Genomic DNA, 19,075 nt, shown 5'->3' on the forward strand with positions numbered 1-19,075 from the left:
AAATCTTACTTTACAAATTCTGTTTCTCTTCCTTGCAGCTCTGAATGTGGGAAGGGAACAGAGTAGACATGTGGATTAAGTACTCATCCCTCCTTTGCAAGGTAGTTATCCCTTCAGACCTGTTTCTTTCCTCTAAATTAGGGACATTTATGATCTTCCTTTTCCTACTTTTCTTAAGTATACAACAATGAAATCATTGGGCCATGTCTAGACAGGGGTAAAATTAACTCTAGGAATTATGTTTATTATTTTAGTCAATTTTAATTTTTTTAATTTAGTGTATATAATTGTGTCTATTTTGAAGCATATAAAGATTTAAAACTATTATCTAAAGATTACATAAAAGTGATAGAACTCTGGACTGAAGAGGGCATGATTTTTGAAACATATATAGAGGCAGAAAGATTACAAGTGAACTTTGATATGGAGGAAAACACTTGATGCTGACATTGGATTCCGATGTGTTACTTTGATAACTCGTAAGGAATATGCCCTGATACTGACCTTCATGATAAGGGTTTGGTTATGATGTGGTTTTTACTCTAGGCTTTCAGGCCCCTAATTACACTATCAGGTGTTAATTGTATTTTTCTTTCCATCTGTTCTGGTGAGTTTTTAAAATAGTTCATGGAAAGACCAATCAGAAATTGACTGCAAGGTACTTCATTCAGTTTAGGAGGACACAATTGATTTATTGAATGCAATAACATTTTCCACTGGCTATCTCTAATTCCAGGAGGGTAAAATGTTTCACACATTCTTATTTAAGATGCTTCGAGCCTGATCACTGGAAAAATAATGACAAGACTTTTGTCATAATAGTTGGCATAATAAAACAACTCCAGTAATAATAATGGTATGACCTTACGTTTTACAGTATTTTATAATTTGAAAATCATTTTCACACATATGAATATTTGAATTCATTTGATTTAGAATACAAGTACAGTTCAGTAAGTTATTAAGCTTCTGAAAGATCTATAGTCTTCTGAGAGTGGACACAATGTCTTCTAATTATTCTACTATCATGATGATGCCAGTCCAGATAATACTAGGTTCTTAGTGTTCTTAGCTTCTAGTCTTAGTTCTTTGTCTTTCAGAAATATACTTTATTCCTCAATTAACCAGTACTCCCTCTGTTTTGCTGCAGATAAAAGGACTTTAACAGAAAATAACATTCTTTTTTTTTTTAAGATTTTATTTATTAATTTGAGAGAGAGAGATGCAAGAGAGAGCTTGAGCAGGGGAGAGGCAGAGGGAGAGGGAGACACAGGATTCCTGCTGAGCAGGGAGCTGGAAGGACATGAAGCTGGATCCCAGGACCTTGGGATCATGACCTGAGCCAAAGGCAGATGCTTAACCAACTGAGCCACCCAGGCATCCCTCAAAAAAATCACTTTCTAGCAGAAAATGGATATGCTGTTGCCATTGAGAATAACAACTTGTATATTCCAAATCCAGAAATAAAATACATTTATTTAACCTGGGTGTTCATCTTACTTAGAAATAGTAGTAGAATAGAATTCATGTGATATAAAAGTATAAAATTCTTTGACCTATGCACTAATGGTTGTAGCTAGGGTTGCTGAGTTTTTACCTCTTATGACTGAGGAATAATCATTCATTTCAAGAAAATAGTATGACCTCATAGAGAAATGTGGCCTGATTATTTTAAGAATAAAGAAATCTAGTGTCAAATATAAACTGGTATATTAATCTAGGCTAGAAAATAAGAAGTGAGAAAAAATATGAACCTTAACATCTCCAGAGCAACTTAGTTATATTCAACATTTGTATAAGAAAGCATAATTTTAGTAGTGGAAACATTTAGTTGAAACTTGGCCTAGAAAAACAGGCACTTCTGAAATTTCCTATTCTTAATTATCATCAGTCACAAGTTACTTTGATACTATAATACGTATAGTGATTATAAAGATTCAGCATTTAAAAGTGAGGCCAAGAAAAAATAGAAAAACCTCTGGAAAATTGTCCTAATAGGTGAGACTCCTTTTCCACATCCATCAGTGGTTTTGTTTTGCTTTTCAGAGAGACCCTAAGGGACATTTACTAGGAAGGCATTGTTTGTTTGTTTGTTGTTTTTTGTTTTATAAATCTTGAAAGGGTAGAGATAAAACCAGCAATTGTCTTTGTTCCTCTGGTCTGGATTGGAATTTCATTCATGGGATCCTTGATTGGGTAGTCCTGAAATCAGACATGTTCCTGTAGAAAGAATTTTAAGTGAAGCTGTCAATGTATCTATCAAGAATAAAGAAAATAGATTGTATCCAACAATGACAGGGAAAATCCTTTGGCAATTCTAATCCACTTTGGCTTTTCAGCGATATATATATCTAAAGCAATAGCAGACTAGAGCGGAATTCTTGTCTACACTGTAAAATAACAGTTGTGCAATTACAGGAATTCTGGTGACAGTATTAAAGTGATATAACTTTATAATTTCTGCTATTCTCAGTTTTGTCCAAAGTGCTAATTTGGAAGTTCACAGACAAAATAGGTAAGCAAAAGGCAGAACTCTTTCCCCTACCTAAACAAGATACCCTAAAATTCTGTCAGAGAGAGACTGAAGTCCCTACCCTCACTCCCCCAAGTGTGTCATTGTGGGGACTGGTGCTGCTATCCTCTTGTTGGCCTTGGCTCACCCAAGTCTCCCACTGTCCTCCCACCATGTCCTCCAGAGCCCAAGGCCTTCGGTCACCAGAGCGTCTAAGGTCCCCAGCCTCATGCATTTTCTGTCAACAGCTGAGGAGCTGCTCAACCTCTGGCTGGCCCTGCCCACAAAAGGAAGGAGGAAGGAGGAGGTGTGTGTTTGTTGCCCAAAGCTGGAATTCAGAATTCCTTCCCGTTGATGAAGCATTGCCCCTGGAGTTTTTCCTGTCCCTCTGCTGCAGCCTCATTGGCTGCCATTTTGTTCTGTGAACACCCAGCTTTTCCCAGCCGCTGCGGCTTTGTGCTCACTGTTCCATCTGCCTGGAACTTCCTGCCACTTGTCTGCTCATCGTTCAGGTATCACGTTCAGGTATTACTTCCTTCCACATAGAGTGGCCTTCCGCCCCTTGACAATACTCGCTTCTACTTTCTTCATAGCACTTTTCATGGTATAATATCACTCATTTATTTGTTCATTTTTATGCTCTGTGTTCCTTGCCTCCCCCCTTCCTTACCCTGAAATACAAGCCTCATGAGAGTAAACACCTTGCTTCTCCTGGCTCAGGACCATTGCCCTCTCTTAGGACAGCAAGGCACTGGTGGTAGGCGTTCATCAGATGGGATGTACAGAGGAAGGAATGAATGAATGAGAGGGATGGCAGAGTTCTAACATTGCCTTAGCTGCATTCTTGGTCTGGGGCTGCAGGCACCAGCCTGGAAATTTCTCCATTCCCTACCACAGGGCTTCTGTGGGGCAGGTGTTCTCTTCTCAAATACCTGCCTTAGAGATCAAGTTTTGGAACACAACTTTTCTTTCTTAAGTTAGGGATTAGCTCTGCTTTTGTTGAAAGAGTTGATTCCGTTTATTAACTGAGAGCAAAGAACAAGTAAACATTTTCTTAAACAAACAGAGTTGAGATGTTTGAATGCTTGGTGTTTATTTAAGTCCTTGGCCATGTATGTTTTTAAAGTTATTTCCTCCTTCTGTCCAGACACAGTCCGCTGTCATACTCACACTAGTGTGCTCATTGCCACTGCAGTGCTTCCGTGGGCCTTTGGGCCCTTCCCCACCTGGGGACCACATCTGTATCTTCGCTCATCCTAGGTCATCCTGTTCATATCCTGCCTTTGGCTAGCTGCATTTCCTGACTGCTCCTTTGGGGCTCCCCTTTCTGCAGCCACAGTGTATGGAGTACAGGTTACCGGACTCTCTCACTCTCACTTACATTTCTTTCTGTATTAATTATTGTTTTGGGGCCATGTTTATGTAAAATTGGCCATGTACACTGCTCTACTGAGTAACCCCTTTTACTCTACAGACATCCTGTAATGTAGCTGCTCATCTGTATCCTACAGATAAGGAATCTCAGCCCCGAGAGGTTAGCTGGCTCTGGGTAATACAATGATCGAGTCCGAGGCAGGCTGAGGCTGGGGTGGGGTCAGGATTTGCACCTTGCAGCTGGCTCCCCATCTGTACAAGTGCAGACGAGCTTGCTGTCAGCTGGGCTCATGCCCTGACATTCTTTGTGCACTACAGGTGAGTCCTGTCAGGACCCTACACAGAGGACATTCTCAATAAATGTACATTAATGATCATGGTAAGGAGTGGGATAAAAAACCCCAAAATATAAGGTCTGGGGTAATTGCTGTGAACATGCAAAAGGAATCCTGGGGATTAGCCAAATTCTCTCATCAGTGCAATAATTTTCTAGACCTTTCTTTTGGTTGCACACTTTATATTTTCCTCTACTCCACCTAAAATTGTTAGTAAGGGAACAGGGGAAACAAAAGAGCAAAGAAATTTTGTTAACTGCCTCTGAGTGACTTCTGGATAAAAGAAGCTGGTACTTTTGGTCAAAATCCCAACTGAGAATAAGGCAAGAGGCTTCTAGGTGAGAGTGACCACTTTGAAAGTGGCTCCATGACTGAAAATTGCAGGACGTCTCCACCGATTAGTCCCAGTGACCTGTTACCTAAGATAAGCATGACCCCCGAACACAGCAGGTCATTCGCAGTCTCATGCAATCTGTGTCTTATAGTTACTGATGGACAGATTCCTTAAAATGTCTTTTCAAGAAGACTATCCCCCATCCCAGTGCAGAAGCAAAAGCCACAGACAAATGAAAAATCACAAGTATTCGCAATACATACGATAGACGGTGAGCTCATTTCCTTGCTTAACACATGGCTCATTTTTATCAATCAATTAACAGTAGCAACCCAGTAGAAGAAAATGAGTAAAGAATATGAATGGTCAGTTCAAAGAACAATACAGTGGCTTCTCAGAAACATGGCCTCATTAATGATGAGAGAAAAAAAAGATAAGATAGTATTTTGCACTTGTCAATTGAAAACAAGTTAAGCAGCTGTTACTCTCCAGTGATAGCGAGGCACTTTCCCACTGCTGGAAGGAGTGTGGTTTGGCAAAATGTATTTTGGAGGAGCTTTAGTCCTGTCTGTACAGATATGTAGCTGTCACTATAGAAAAGCATACTGCATCTTCTTTTGTAATGTTTGGAAGTTGGAAGTAGCCTAAAAATACACCAATAGGATACAGGCTCTACAGTGACCTGTTCAATAGGATGCAATGTAGCCATTTTAAAACAGCAAGTCAAGGGACACCTGGGTGTCTCAGTTGGTTAAATGTCTGCCTTTGTCTCATGTCATGGTCCCAGGGATCGAGTTCCGAATCGGGCTCCCTGCTCAGTGGGAAGCCTGCTTCTCCCTCTCCCTCTGCTGCTCCCCTGCTTATGCATGCTCTCTCTCTCGCGCTCTCTCTCTCTCTCTCTCTCTCTGATAAATAAATAAATAAATAACATTTTTGAAATAAATAAAAAAGCAAGCCAATCTGTACAAATGATACGGAACAATGTTGCTTGAGTTTTATATACAGTGGAGTGTATTTAGATAAGATAGCATGTTTCATTGAGTTTAAGCATGTACCAGCAAGTACGCACATGTATAAATATGCAGATATGCATGCTTTTATATGCATGGGCTGTAGACTAATCTGTTTATGGTTCTTAGCTCTACAAAGTGGGACTGTGGTGGGAGGCAAGCCTCCATTTCTTGCTTAGTCTTTTGAGCTCACTGAAACTTTAGCTTTACTCTTATATTACTTTTAAAGAGAAGCCCTAGTTAGAGTATATCTAAAGCCCTTTACCAAAGGAGAAGGTGTTTTGGCATTTCTAAAAGGTGAGTTAGCCTGAAAAATTAGATAATTTTCCTTGTGGTCCATACTCCTGACACGTTGTAATTCTTGTTAGAAATTAAAGTTTTCTTTGTTATAAATTATAAACACCATGCATTTTGCTGTCTTCCTCCATGACTCTGCTACCACTGTTCTGGGTGGTTCCTTTTCTGCTGTATTACCTTTGACAACTGACTTGAAGGAGGAAATTCCACACATCCTCTGCAGTTATGATCCTTGTGCTCCTTTTCCTAGTTTTGGCAATTATGATTGGGGATAATTTATGTATACCCCAAGAGCATGAAGAGAAACATATTTACAGTAAGTACTCCTTTTCAGAAGCCATCTCAATTGCCTGAGAGACAGCGAAGTCTAAGTCTATAGAATCTGCAGTAGGTTTGGGATCCGTAGATTCAAAGTCCCCTTGAATCCTGCACTCTTGTCCATGCTGTGCAGAAAGTAAGGTGCACAGAACACCAGAGTCCAGTGCTTTTTATAAAGAGCCAAAAGACAAAAATGCTTTTAAAGAAGAGAATTAAACACTGAAAAAAAAAAAACTATCAAAAGGCCAAATAAGGATTCATGTGCTTGGAGGGGTATTTGTGGCCTGTGACGCTTGCACACCGGAGGCATTATTGAGCCAGAGGGCAGGTCTGACTAAATGTTATCCCCCTGGGTCCTTGCAAAGACACCAGCTGAATTTTACTGAGACTCACCAGCAGGCCAGAGGTGTGCGAGTTTGCCAGATTTAGCTGAGTGAGTGGTGCAGTGCATTGAGAAAGTCACTAGGAACATATTTTTCACCTGCTTGTGGTACCTTTTTGTTGTAGAAGCCAAATGGTGTGCAGAGAAAAGAGGGTCAAAGAATAGGGAGGCGGAAAGGAGATGCATTTTCTCATGCTGCATTTTGCCCTCTTTAAGGGGATAGAGAGTGAACGTGGTTCGAGGTTAGAAGTAAACATTCAAGTGGCAGACAAGAAATACTCTTATCAGAAAGCTGTCACTCCCAAAGACCACATTGGCCAGCTGATAAAAGGAAGTCTGCCGCATGAAAATATTTTAAAAAACAAATTCAATAGCTTTCTTATAAAATACTTCTCTTTCATCTTTGCATCTATTGTTGATTTCTTGTGTATAATTTGGCACAATGATCCATGTTATCCTTTACCTTGAAGAGTAGGAAAAAAGAAAAAGAATGCATAGTAATGAATAATTGTCTGATCCGTTTAGTGTTGAAACATAGAAGTATCTCCTTACCATAGAGGCGAATATAAATAAATGAAAACCTAGCAGACCAACTAAGGCAGATCAATGACTGATTTGTTGTGATCCGTGGTAGAAATGCTCACCTTCCCTTGATGTCAACCCAAACTTGGACCCAGCTTTGGAAACATTCTGCCTCCTTGAATGTTGTGCTGGAATCTTAGTCCAGCCCAGTAGCCCACCCAGCCTCGCTACACCTCAAAGGAAGCAGGCACCCAGCGAATGGTTTTCAACTTAACTGCCACTTGAGCAAGGACACCCAGAGGCACAGTTCATACTGGAGACTGCAAAATTCTTCCAGCCAGTCAAGCCCTGTCATCAACACCACAGCTGATGGCCTTGCTGCTGAAAAACTGACAGTGGTCAGAGAGGTGCTTATGGAGATGGAAAAGGGCAGCTGCCAACTAGAAGCCTAGAAAAGACATTGCTTGATCTGCCCAGAGGTGCCCACACTGGCAGATGCTGCCTTCGGCACCATTTGGTTCCCCGGCTCTCAGAATGGACCACAGAGGCAGCCCTTCCAAGTAACATGGGCTCATGTTGCAGCTCTCAGGGATGGGACCTTCAACTCTTCCCCTCTTTGTCATGGTTTACCATGGTGGGATACCAGGCCTAGATTTGCTTCAACTCTCTCAGGCAGGAGGTAAGTATGAGTGTGGAAGACTTTCTGTTCTAGCTCATTGTATAGCCCCATCAGCCATGATCTTCTAACCAAAAAGTCTCCCACACTTTGTTTCTCACCATTCCTGCTTTGTTTTTTTCCTACGTTGAGCCACAGAATGAACCTCCTGCTTTCAGCCCAAGTCCTTAAGCTGCTAGAAGCTAGCAGGTTTAACTGAAAGGCATCTTAGGATATTATCCGTGCCAGCAACAGGTGAGGTCAGAGGAGGGTTCTATTTCTAGCACGGAGTGAAGCTCTTGAGCCTGCATAGCACCAGATTCCATTCAGAACCAGAAGATCAGTCAAAGCCACAGGTGCTTTGTCTCTGTCATCTTTGCCCCTCAGGATGTGGAAGCCCTCTGCGATAGGGGGTCCTCTCTCATATACTCATTTTTGTTTCTTTCAGGGAGTTCCCTCTACCAGGACCATCTTCCCAGTAACCCTTCCCTGAAATTGTGACTTACTCCTGGGTCTTCCAGAACCTATTTTCTATAGAAAGCAGATTTCCTGAGAGCCAAAGACTTCCTTATAGATTCTATCTCTCCCTGTCATCTGCTGGCCATGAATGGAATGTGCCTCTTACATCCATGCCTCATATGTAGAAGACGTTCTTCCTTTACAGTTCCTCCATCGCAAATGTTCCCAGACTTGGAGATGGTGTCAACATTCTCCTGACTGTCCATTTCCTCTCCCATCTTCAGTAAAAAGCTTCCCACCTCGTGCTTCATGCAGTCCTGCCACTCTCCTTCCCATTGTTGAGGTGGGCCTTCTCTCCCTTACCCACCACTGATCCGTGTGGGAACTGTCTCTTGCTTTCATGTGAGGCTGTGTGCTGTCCCCTCCTTGTCATTGTTTTACCTACTAATTGGAATATTTGTCATTTTCTTTTTCACCTACCCCAATTCTGTCTTGCCCATGTCTCATCACCCTTCCTCCAGTCCCTTCCCTGGAAACTCCTGCCAGTAGAAACTTCTATACATATTAAATGTAGCCTTTCCTTTCCATAATTATATACAGCGCTCATGATAATCAACTTATTTCGTATTAAAATTTAAAGCTTTAGTGCCATTTGACTTTTTAAGTGTTGTGTACCTTATATATCCACTTCAACTGTCTAGCTCTTTGAGGGTAGAACCTTCTGAGAACTTTTTTTAATACAATTATCATCAAGCCTGTGTCTGATATTTAAGTGTCTGGTGTTTGTTGAATGAAAGAATCAGTCAATCATGAATAAATACTTAAAGATGTTCAGGAGACGTGCCTTCTTTTGTTGCCACCTTGCCAGCTGTGACCTTTATAAACAAATTTCTTGATGTGACCTCTTAGTTCTTGGCTTTAACCTGCTTTGAGGGTTGAAAGAGTTACAGTAAAGTAATATGAGCTTATAAGGAAAAAATATTTTAAATTAAACATCGTAAGTATAAAGTAAAAGTTGTAGCAGAGTTAAAATAGTGTCTCTATTGACTATCATCTCTATAAATAAGATAATGTGGTGTCCTTAAGGGAAAGCATTGTGTTATCTGGTATCGATCACTGTAGAACATTTCTTTTATCTTTTGCAACATATTAGAAAAGAAAAATAATGAAATCTAGGGTTAAAACAATTGGACAACTAAGTGTGGTAACTTTTTTAATTTCTTGCTTATTTTCCTGGAAGGATCATCAAAGAGAATGGGAGCAGTTAAGAGTTTAGGGGAAAAAAATACTATTATTTATGCCTTGTGATACAGTTAGAGCTCACCACGAGACACTTTTTGCTATGCTTTGAACGTCCATTGGCATCAAAGTACTTTTCATTTTAGGAAACCATCCCCAAAGGAGAGTATTTTAAGTAAGGAGAGATTTGGGAAGATTGGTAACTGTTCAATGTGGGAGGAGGTGGCTTATAACTCCTGAACCTTCCTTGACTTTGATTTCTCTGCTCTGTGCTATCTCTGTAAAGCAGTATGTCATCCTGAGCTGCATGGAACAGATTCATACATATTTACCAGTCACAAATTATAAATGTGCATCCTGGAGAGTAGCAGTGTTCTTTGTCTTTCTTCCTCTCTTCCTGCACTAATGATTCAAAAAGTCTTAACACATCCGGAATTTGGAGAGTGGTTTTGTAACTTGTCATTTCCTTTGTATACCAGTTAAGTAGTTAAGTCTTTGTAATTTAAATAGAATTTTATTTTCCATTTAGGGAGCTTCCATGTAGGTAGACTGAGATTTTCCCCATCCTGTGTCAGAGCTTTGATATAATGATTTATTAAGGTACTAGGAGAAATATTGATCCCGCTAATAGCTTCTGCCTTGCCACATAATGTTTTACACTTAACTTAGCTGAAAGACCATATTCCTTTCCTCGTCATCTGATTGACCATAAATGCTTTGGCCTTTCCTCTGCAATTATCTCACTTACCAAAGCAGTGGGTAAAAGTCAAGTATTTATAGACTCATTAGTGAAGTCAACATGTCTAAATAGAGTACTATATATAATGTAAAGAAGTATTGTATAGCACTGTGAGATTAGCAAAGGTAGGTACAATGCAAAGAGGCAAGGGTTGAGAACACCAGTGGTTGAGGACATATATATTACTAGTGGCAGTTGTCTTTTATATGATGATTGGGACACAGCTAGGGTGATGTTGTAATAATAGCACTTTCCCTCTGTAGCTTTTCTCCTTGATCCTAACTTCTTTTTACTTAGAGAAGCTTTGGGATATTAGTGGGTTTCAGGTTTATTTTAGATGCATTTTTTTAGAATTTAGTATCTCAAGACACTAATGGATAGGAAAACATCATTTAACACTTGAGCTCTTGGGTAGAAAAATAACATTACAATGTGAGTATCATTTTGTTACACATAAAGCTATTTTACATTTTCAAAATATCTTAGAAGTCTTAACTATCATTCAAGGTACAGTTAATGCAGCTTTGAAAATAAGAAAGACATGGCTGGTATAACAGAAAGTGTATTGGGCTGGGAGTCAGAAGACCAGGTTTGGTTCCTGACTTTGTAACAAGTCATTGCACATCCTCGTAGTGGTGACACAGGTGTTTTAGGCATCAATTTCATCATTCTGGAACTACAGATTCAAAACTATGTATTTGTAAGTTTATCCTAGAACTATATATTTGTTGTTTTATTTATTCTTTTATATATAGAAAAGAATCAAAGGAGATAATGAATACCCAATTACTTTGTGAGTTACAAAATACCATAGAGATATAACTATTTCCTTCCTTCCCCAGCTTTATTGAGATATTATTGACATATAACATATGTAAATTTAAGGTATACAACATGATTATATGATATGCATATGTATTTTGAAGTAATAACCACAATAAATTAGTTAATATTCCATCCCCTCACATGATTACCAATTTTTTTATGTAGTGATGCCATTTAAGATCTCCTCTTAACACCTTTCAAGTGTTTAATATAGTGTTGCAAATTATAATCACCATGTTGTCCTTTAGATCCCCAGAACTTACTCATTTTATAGCTGGAGTTTGTACCCTTTGACCAGCATCTCCCCATTCCCTGACTTCCAGTCCCTGGCAGCCATCATTTGACTCTCATTTCTATGAGTTCAACTTTTTTAGATTCTATACAATTTAGATTTTATACATACAGTATTTATTTTTCTCTATCTGATTTATTTCACTTAGCATAATATCCTCAGTGTCCATCCATGTTTTCCAGAATTTCATTCTACATTATGATTGAATAATACTCTATTTTATATATTTATAAATGATACATTACATTTTTATATTATATATTAATATATAATATGCATATTTATATCTATATCACATTTTCTTTATCTGTTCATTTATTGGTGGACATGTAGGTTGTTTCCCTGTCTTGGTTATTGTGAATAATGCTGCAATGAACATGGGGGTGCAGACAGCTCTTTGAGATAGTAATTACATTTCCTTCAGTAAATACCAATAAGTGGAATTGCTGGATCATATGGTAGTTCTTTTTTTTAATTTCTTGAGGAACCTCCATACTCTTTTGCTTTGTGGCTGTACCAATTTACATTCCCACCAAAGTTCTCCAAAGTTCCCTTTTCTCCACATCTTTGCCAACACTTGTCTCTTCTCTTTTTGATATTAGCAATTCTAACAGGTGTGAGGTGATATTTTATTGTGGTTTTAATTTGAATTTCCCCAATGATCAGTGAGTTCAAGCCCCTTTTCATGTGCCTGCTGGCCATTTGTATGTCTTCCTGAGAAAAATGTCTATTCAAGTCCTCTACCCATTTTTAAATCAGATCTTTACTTTTTTGCTATTGAGTTACATGAGTTCCTTTTACATTACGGATATTTTATCAGACAGGTGGTTTGTTGATATTGTCTCCCATTCTGTTGGTTGTTTTTTTGTTTGTTTGTTTTGTTTTGTTTTGTTTTAATACAGAGGTTGCTTTTTAATTTTGCTGATTTTTTTTTTTGCTATTCAGAAGCTTTGTAGTCTGATGTTGATTTTTGCTTTTGTTGCTTGTGCTTTTGGGTCACATCCAAGAAATTGTTGCTAAGACCAGTGTCGAGGAGCTTTACACCTGTGTGTTCATCAAGTAGTTTTATAGTTTTAGGTGTTACATTTAAGTCTTTATTTTGAGTTAATTTCTGTTGAGTGTGTAACATAGACATCCAGTCTCATTCTTTTGCTTGTGAATAACCAGCTTTCCAGCCCCATGTGTTGAAGAGACCATCTTTTCCCCATTGTGTGATCTAGGTACCCTTGTTGAAAATCATTTGACTGTGTATGCAAGGGTTTATTTCTGGGCTCTCCATTCTATTCCATTAATCTGTCTGTCTTTGTGCCAGTACCATACAATTTTGATTACTGTAGCTTAATAATGCATTTTGAAATCAGGAAGTGAGTGTGGGACTTCTAACTTTGTTCTTTTTCAAGAATGTTTTGACTACTCAAAGTTCCTTGTAATTCTCTATGAATTTTAAAGTGAAGTTTTACATTTCTGCAAAAAAAAAAATAATAAAATAAACCATTGAGATTTTGATAGGGATTGCATTAAATCTGTAGATCACTTTGAGTACTATTGATATCTTTACAATATTGTATCTTCCAATCAATGAGCATCAGATTTCTTTTCATTTATTTGTGTTTTCTTCCATTTCTTTCATCAGTGCCTTATAATTTTCAATTTCTCACCTCCTTGGTTAAATTTATTTCTAAGTATTATTTTTGATGCTATTGCAAATGAGATTGTTCATTTCTTTTTCAGAGAATTTGCTGTTAGGGTATAGAAATGCAGCTAACTTTTGTATGTTGAATTTGTATCCTGTGACTTTACAGAATTATTTTATTCTAATATTTTTTGATGTAACTTTTTAAAAAAATCATTTGCAATTACATAAAGGCCAGTGAAGGATTTCTTTTGAGATAAACGTAGGTAGAAGTAGTATTGCAACCCAGACTGCTGTTAAGTCAGTAACATTGCTTCCTGTTTGGATGTGTGCTGTTCCTTCTGATTAGAAGTGTAACTGGATGCTTGTGTACATGCTTTGTCATCCCATATACATTTTGGAAAGGACAAAAAATCCCTTTGGAGTTTCCAGAGATTATGGAATCCCTTTGGAAATAACAAAGAATGTCTCATTATCCAGGATCCACTTATAATTATCTATATTCTCCCCAAGTACCGTTGACGCTCTTGGAAAGAGGCTTTGGCTTTCCCACAATATTCTGGGCCTCGAATGGAAACAGCAACAACAAACCAATACTTCAACATATCTTCCTGAAGTAAATATCGCTGTGTGCCTGATTTATGCTGTGCCTTTCGTTTGTTCATTATCCTTTACTTCCTTGAATCCCTCTACTTGTCATTATCTGTAGGAACTACCAATTTGTAAAACCAGAAACCAAAGCAAAATTGAATCCTACAAATGACTTCCAAAAGGAAGGAGGTAGATAGATTTATGTGAACCAGTTGTAAGGACTCGGTAAGTACTTTGACCCCAGGGAAATGTGGACTTTCTCCTCAGACCTTGTCATCAGCGCAGCCAAGGGTCAAGTTCAGCCCGTCTTATGGGGTAGCATTTTTTGGTGTTTGTTTTGTTTTATTTGCTTTGTTTTGGAAAATTAAAATAGTTGTGGAATGGTGGTAGTCCTCCATTCACTACTACCTTTTGCCATGATTTCTTAGACTTCTCAACGCAAGTTTCCCCAATTCAATATATAGATGTCATAACTCCCACTATATGATCCTAAGCGCAATAGTAATATTTATGTACAATTTTGTTGCCATCTTTCATTTTTATATGCATTTCTTACCTCCCAGCGTCCCTTCTCACTTGTCTTCAGGTGCCCATAGTATCCTCAATGCACTAGTGTCCTTTAAGGCAATCCCCAGGTTACCTCTGACTGCAGAGTTCCCATTTTGTTTTAGGACCTCTTAACACCCCCTTTCACCGCTCTACCTGTCTACCTACAAAATATCCCAGGCTCCAATATTACTTTCTCTTCCTCAGTGTCATTATAAACTCCCATTTTTTTTTTCTTATTGTGGCTGGCTAAATTTTTAAAAAAGTAATAGAATTAAACTAATTCACAATAAGGTGTCAGTGACCAGTGAAGGCCCTCCCTTAATGCTCCTTCAGATGGGTTTCCATTTTAAAGGAAAATATCTTCTTCATATATGTTACTGGAGGAACAATAATTTCTTCATTTGTCAACAGAAAACTGAATGTCTAGTCTTACCTTTACATGTTAATACAGGTGAAGGACTATGAGGTCAGGTAGATCTCTTTGGTGTGTTGATCTTGAACCTTAAATTAATGACATTGGCTAGACTCTGGTGTCTGGCTTGTCTTGGTTCTACCGGTCATACCCAGCAGTGGCCATGATCCTCTAGACAACAGCAATTTCAGAGCACATGGGAGGAGGAAGGACAGTTCCAGAGAGGACGGAAAGCAAGCTGGAGCATGGAGTTGCAGTGAGAAACAAAGGGAGGAGAAAGTACATCCATAAAAACTGAATGTTTTAAACTTCAGGGTCTCCTCTGACTATAATTCTGCATAAATGAGACTGAAAAAGGGAGGAAATAATACAGGGAATGAAAAAGGAAGGAGAAAAATGCTGAGAATCCAATAAAAAAGGCTTCATTTTTTAGCTAAAAGCCTTTTGGTTAGTAAATACATGAGAATGTGCTATTTACCTCTTAGAGCAGAGGTGAGTGAGCCCTCTTCCATGGCTTCTAGGAATTTAAAAAAGTAATCAGTATGTGGCTTTGCTGGCATGCCCCTTTCATGACATCAGAGAAGGCATCCCACGGTGAAGTTGAGGCTGCCAATAAATACGTCCACATTTTCTTTCCTAAACCAGAGCTCTCAAAGAAGGTTATAAGAGCTCAAAAATCCCTTGGGGTGGCAGGGCTGAAAGTCCCTGCTCCCTCCTAACAGAGGTTCAGACCCCTCACCTCTCGGGCACCGAGGCATCAGGCAGAGACCAGAGCAGGCAGCAGAAAGGCGGAGAACAAAAATCCAGCTCCTGATAAAAATCAATGTCTTCTAAACTGAAGAAGCAATGGGGGTGGGGCTTCGAGGGTGGAGAGGGAGGGTGTAGGTTTCAGTGTTTGTGAAGAGAAACTAAACACACTGAACCTACTGCATGCACATTAAGTCAAAACAGTCTCACCTGGTGTGAGTTGGGGCCCACACCCAGCGGCATTGGATCCATCCTCTCCTGCCCTGGTGAACGCCTCCCTGGAAGGAGAGAGGAGGCTAGGACGGCTTCGAGGCTGACTGTGCCCTTGTGGTGTCGTGTGCAATCTGCGTGGTGTTCAGACACCAAATATTCTTCTGCTTTGCAGCCATCCTGTTACCAAATGCAATCATCAACTGTTTCGGCTAATCAAACTTAGGACCATCAAATATGATTCAATTGCAATGTACCTTTAAAGATAATTTTTTTTAATCACTTTAAAAGCTCAGTGGCTTTCTGGAGCAGAAATATGTCATGTAATTTTTAGAAGATAAATAACTACCCCCCCTAACTTGACTTAATTGCTCCATTTTGAGGTCTCACCATGGGCAAGTGTCAGTTGTGTTCTATGTTAGGTGTGTTATGATTGGAGGAGGATTTGAGAAAGCATTTCTTGAGGAGACAGCGTCAGCAATTTTTGTTTTATTTTTAAAAGCCAAGTGAAATTAAATTTTGGATTGTGTGTCTTTTTAAAGAGTTATCTGAAGTTGTTGAAGTTGTTGTTTGTTTGTTTTAAGTCTCTTGGGTTATTAGAGTGTTTGAGAGATGTTGCTGAGCACAAACATAATTACACTAGGGATTTGATCTTAGATATGGGTTGTTTATGATCTAAACTTTTAAACAATTTGAGACAGATTTTGTGATATGAAACCCTTGCCTTAATAAAATAAAATGGTAATGTAAATGACTGTTGTAATACCTCCGAAGTTTCATCACTAAAATGATTAACACTTTTTTTTAACATAGTATAAAGTGCATCTCTTTTGATAGTACAAGTATCCTGAATATGGCTCTTAGAATCTCCGAAAGGAGGAGAATTGTATTTTTTAAAAGCACACAATTATGGGACAGTTACTCAACCTCTCTGAGGTTCCATTTTCTCATGTATAAACTGGCCAGTAATAATTTAACTCTCAGAGTTGTTGTGATGGTTGACTGAGGTTCTGAGCATTGGAGTTGCATCTTATATCAATCAGGGATTAGATGTACCTCACCTGCAATCAGTACAAGTTGAGAAAGATATGTAGGCTAAAGTACTCTTTCAAATGCCCCTAAATCTTCCGTAAAGAACAGCAAGTGTGGTTCACCACCTATTTCTACTATCCCTTGGGACATCGTACACAGCCCGTCATCCCTCCAGCATGAGACCAGTGGTTGCCAATGATGAGCTCCGGAGGAAGGCACCATGTTGGATGAAACCTTGCATATGGTGGACCTCACATGTGTGTAAGACGTCCAGCACTGTCTTTTACAGACAGTCTTAGTTTCCTTTCCCTTGCCCCTAGTGCCTTGGTATCAGTCCTTTCCTGAGAATTTGTCAATAGGACCTGAAAGTGGGACATAATAGTACAGCCATAAGGCCTTGACCATGAGAGTCCCACTTGAAGTAGATGGTTCTGAAGTCTGAGGTGTTAAAACTGGGTTATGGGAGACAGTGATCATTTTCATCAGGTGTTGAGGAGGAGACTTAGGAGGGAATTAGACGCAGAGCACATATACGTTTGCAGGATACGGAGAAGTATCCTCTAGAATCTACTTATGCGCTTATATTTTAGTAATGGTGAATTTAAGTAATGTTAAAAATAACATGCATTGCTAGTCCATAGGCTATTTTTACATGAAGCATCTTTCATCACAGTGAAACACAAAATTTCTGCTTTTGTGAAGTCAGAGTATGAACTGAAAATATAAATGGAGTTAGAGATGAATTAAAGTTATTTTACTAGATTTTAGATTGAATACAGGGACTAGCACTTCCTAATGAATCATTTTAAAATACTTTGGCAGTTAATGTTCCGTTTTCTTGTCCAAGTTTGGGCTTTAGTGACTAGGTAAAAATGCATTTCTCACTTAACTGAATTTTCAAATTTCTGTTGAGAATATAGAAACACTAAAGAGGGAAGCTTTGCTGGAGATTATGTCATTGTTATTTCAGAAAAATTCAGGGTGACTGATATTACAGTGGACTGATGGATATAGCAATCACTCAGTCTTCAGGGGAAGAACTGCCCTGGCAACAACAGTCTAATTCCATAAATTTTTACTATTTTGTGCTAAGGATTGTCATAGGTGACAAGGATAAAAAGCCTTTTGGGAGTTTGTTACATTTAAGGCAAACACATAAACAGAGTGGTTCCAAAAGTGTAGTAAACTCAGCAATAGCGGGAAGCACCAGTGTCTGTGGGAAGACCAGAAAGAGTTTCCTAAACCAAAGGGTAAGAGTCTGAAGAGAGATTTAGGTTTGTTTGTTTGCTTTTTGTGTTTTTCTTTGTTTATATTGAGATATAATTGACCTGTAACATTTTGTAAGTATCAGGTATACAATATGTTTTTTTAGATACATTTATATATTATAATGTGATTATCACTAAGATGTTAGCTAACATCTCTATTGTCATATAGTTATTATTTCTTTTTGTAGTGAGAACTTTGATGTTTCTGGTGTAGTATCATCAACCATAATCACCACACTGTGCACTAAATCTCCAGGACTTACTACAGACTAGTAGCAAGCTTGTACCCTTCAACATCTCCCCAATTCTCCCACTCTCCTCCGCACCTCTGGTAGCTACCAATCTACTTTCTATTTTTATGAGTTAGGCTTTTTAGATTTCATATGTGAGTTTTATCATACAGCATTTGTCTTTTTCTGTCTGACTTACGTGGCTTAACAGAGTGTTCTCAAGGCCCATCCATGTTGTCACAAATAGCAGGATTTCCCTCTTTCTCATGGCTGTATAATATTCCATCGTGTGTGTGTGTGTGTGTGTGTGTGTGTGTGTGTGTGTGTGTGTGTATCACATCTTCTTTATCCATTTATTTGTGGATAGACACTTAGGTTTGTTTCCATGCCTTGGCTGTTGTGAATAATGTTACAATGAACATGGGGGTGAAGCTCTCTTTTTGATACCTTGTTTTTGTTTTAATTAACCATTTTAAAGTGAATATTTCATCAGAGTTTGGGGAAAGCGTTTTGCAGAAGGGAATATTTGAACTTAGGTTTTTTTGTTTTGTTTTGTTTTAAGATTTTATTTATTTATTTGAGAGAGAGAGAAATCACAAGTAGGCAGAGAGGCAGGCAGAGAGAAAGGAGGAAGCAGGCTCCCCAAGGAGCAGAGAACCCGATGCAGGGCTCAATCCCAGGATCCTGAGATCATGACCTGAGCCGAAGGCAGAGGCTTAACCCACTGAGCCCCCAGGCGCCCCGAACTTAGTTTTGATGACTTTTGATGAAAAGAGTAGGGAAACAAGTAAAGGGAGGGAACAGCATGGACATGATACGGTAAATACCTGTTGGCCTCCCATAGCAGTGCACATTCCTTCCTCGGTAGCAGCACCTAACTTTTCCTTGGGGTACCAGGTCGCTTCTTAACCTGTGAAATTCAACTGGTGCTATCCTCATCCTCCAGCTAGAGGGTGGGAGGGTAGACCCCCTGGGCCACTCACTTAACTGTTCAGAGTATTATTCTCTCCCTCCACAGACCTCAGAGAGGGTATGTGAACTAAGCTGGATGAGTGAGACCCAACCCTGAAACCTTTGATGAATTTGTGGAAAAGGTGTTTTTGCTTTTTG

The 19,075-nt window shown here is 39.0% G+C and overlaps 1 protein-coding gene across 4 annotated transcripts in view; it reads left to right on the plus strand.

Annotated features, from left to right (window-relative positions):
• The window catches only part of ENOX1 (ecto-NOX disulfide-thiol exchanger 1), a 571,933-nt gene that overhangs the window by 216,141 nt on the left and 336,717 nt on the right, over positions 1-19,075 (plus strand). The window contains exon 4 of one of the 4 annotated variants that reach the window (XM_047723525.1): positions 17,924-18,066. The exons of the other annotated variants lie outside the window; for them this stretch is intronic. The gene's annotated coding sequence lies outside the window, so the exon portion shown is untranslated. The remainder of the gene's footprint in view (positions 1-17,923; positions 18,067-19,075) is intronic. 4 annotated transcript variants of the gene reach the window in all.

This window comes from Lutra lutra, chromosome 3 (assembly GCF_902655055.1).
Source record: "Lutra lutra chromosome 3, mLutLut1.2, whole genome shotgun sequence".
Lineage (NCBI taxonomy): Eukaryota > Metazoa > Chordata > Mammalia > Carnivora > Mustelidae > Lutra > Lutra lutra.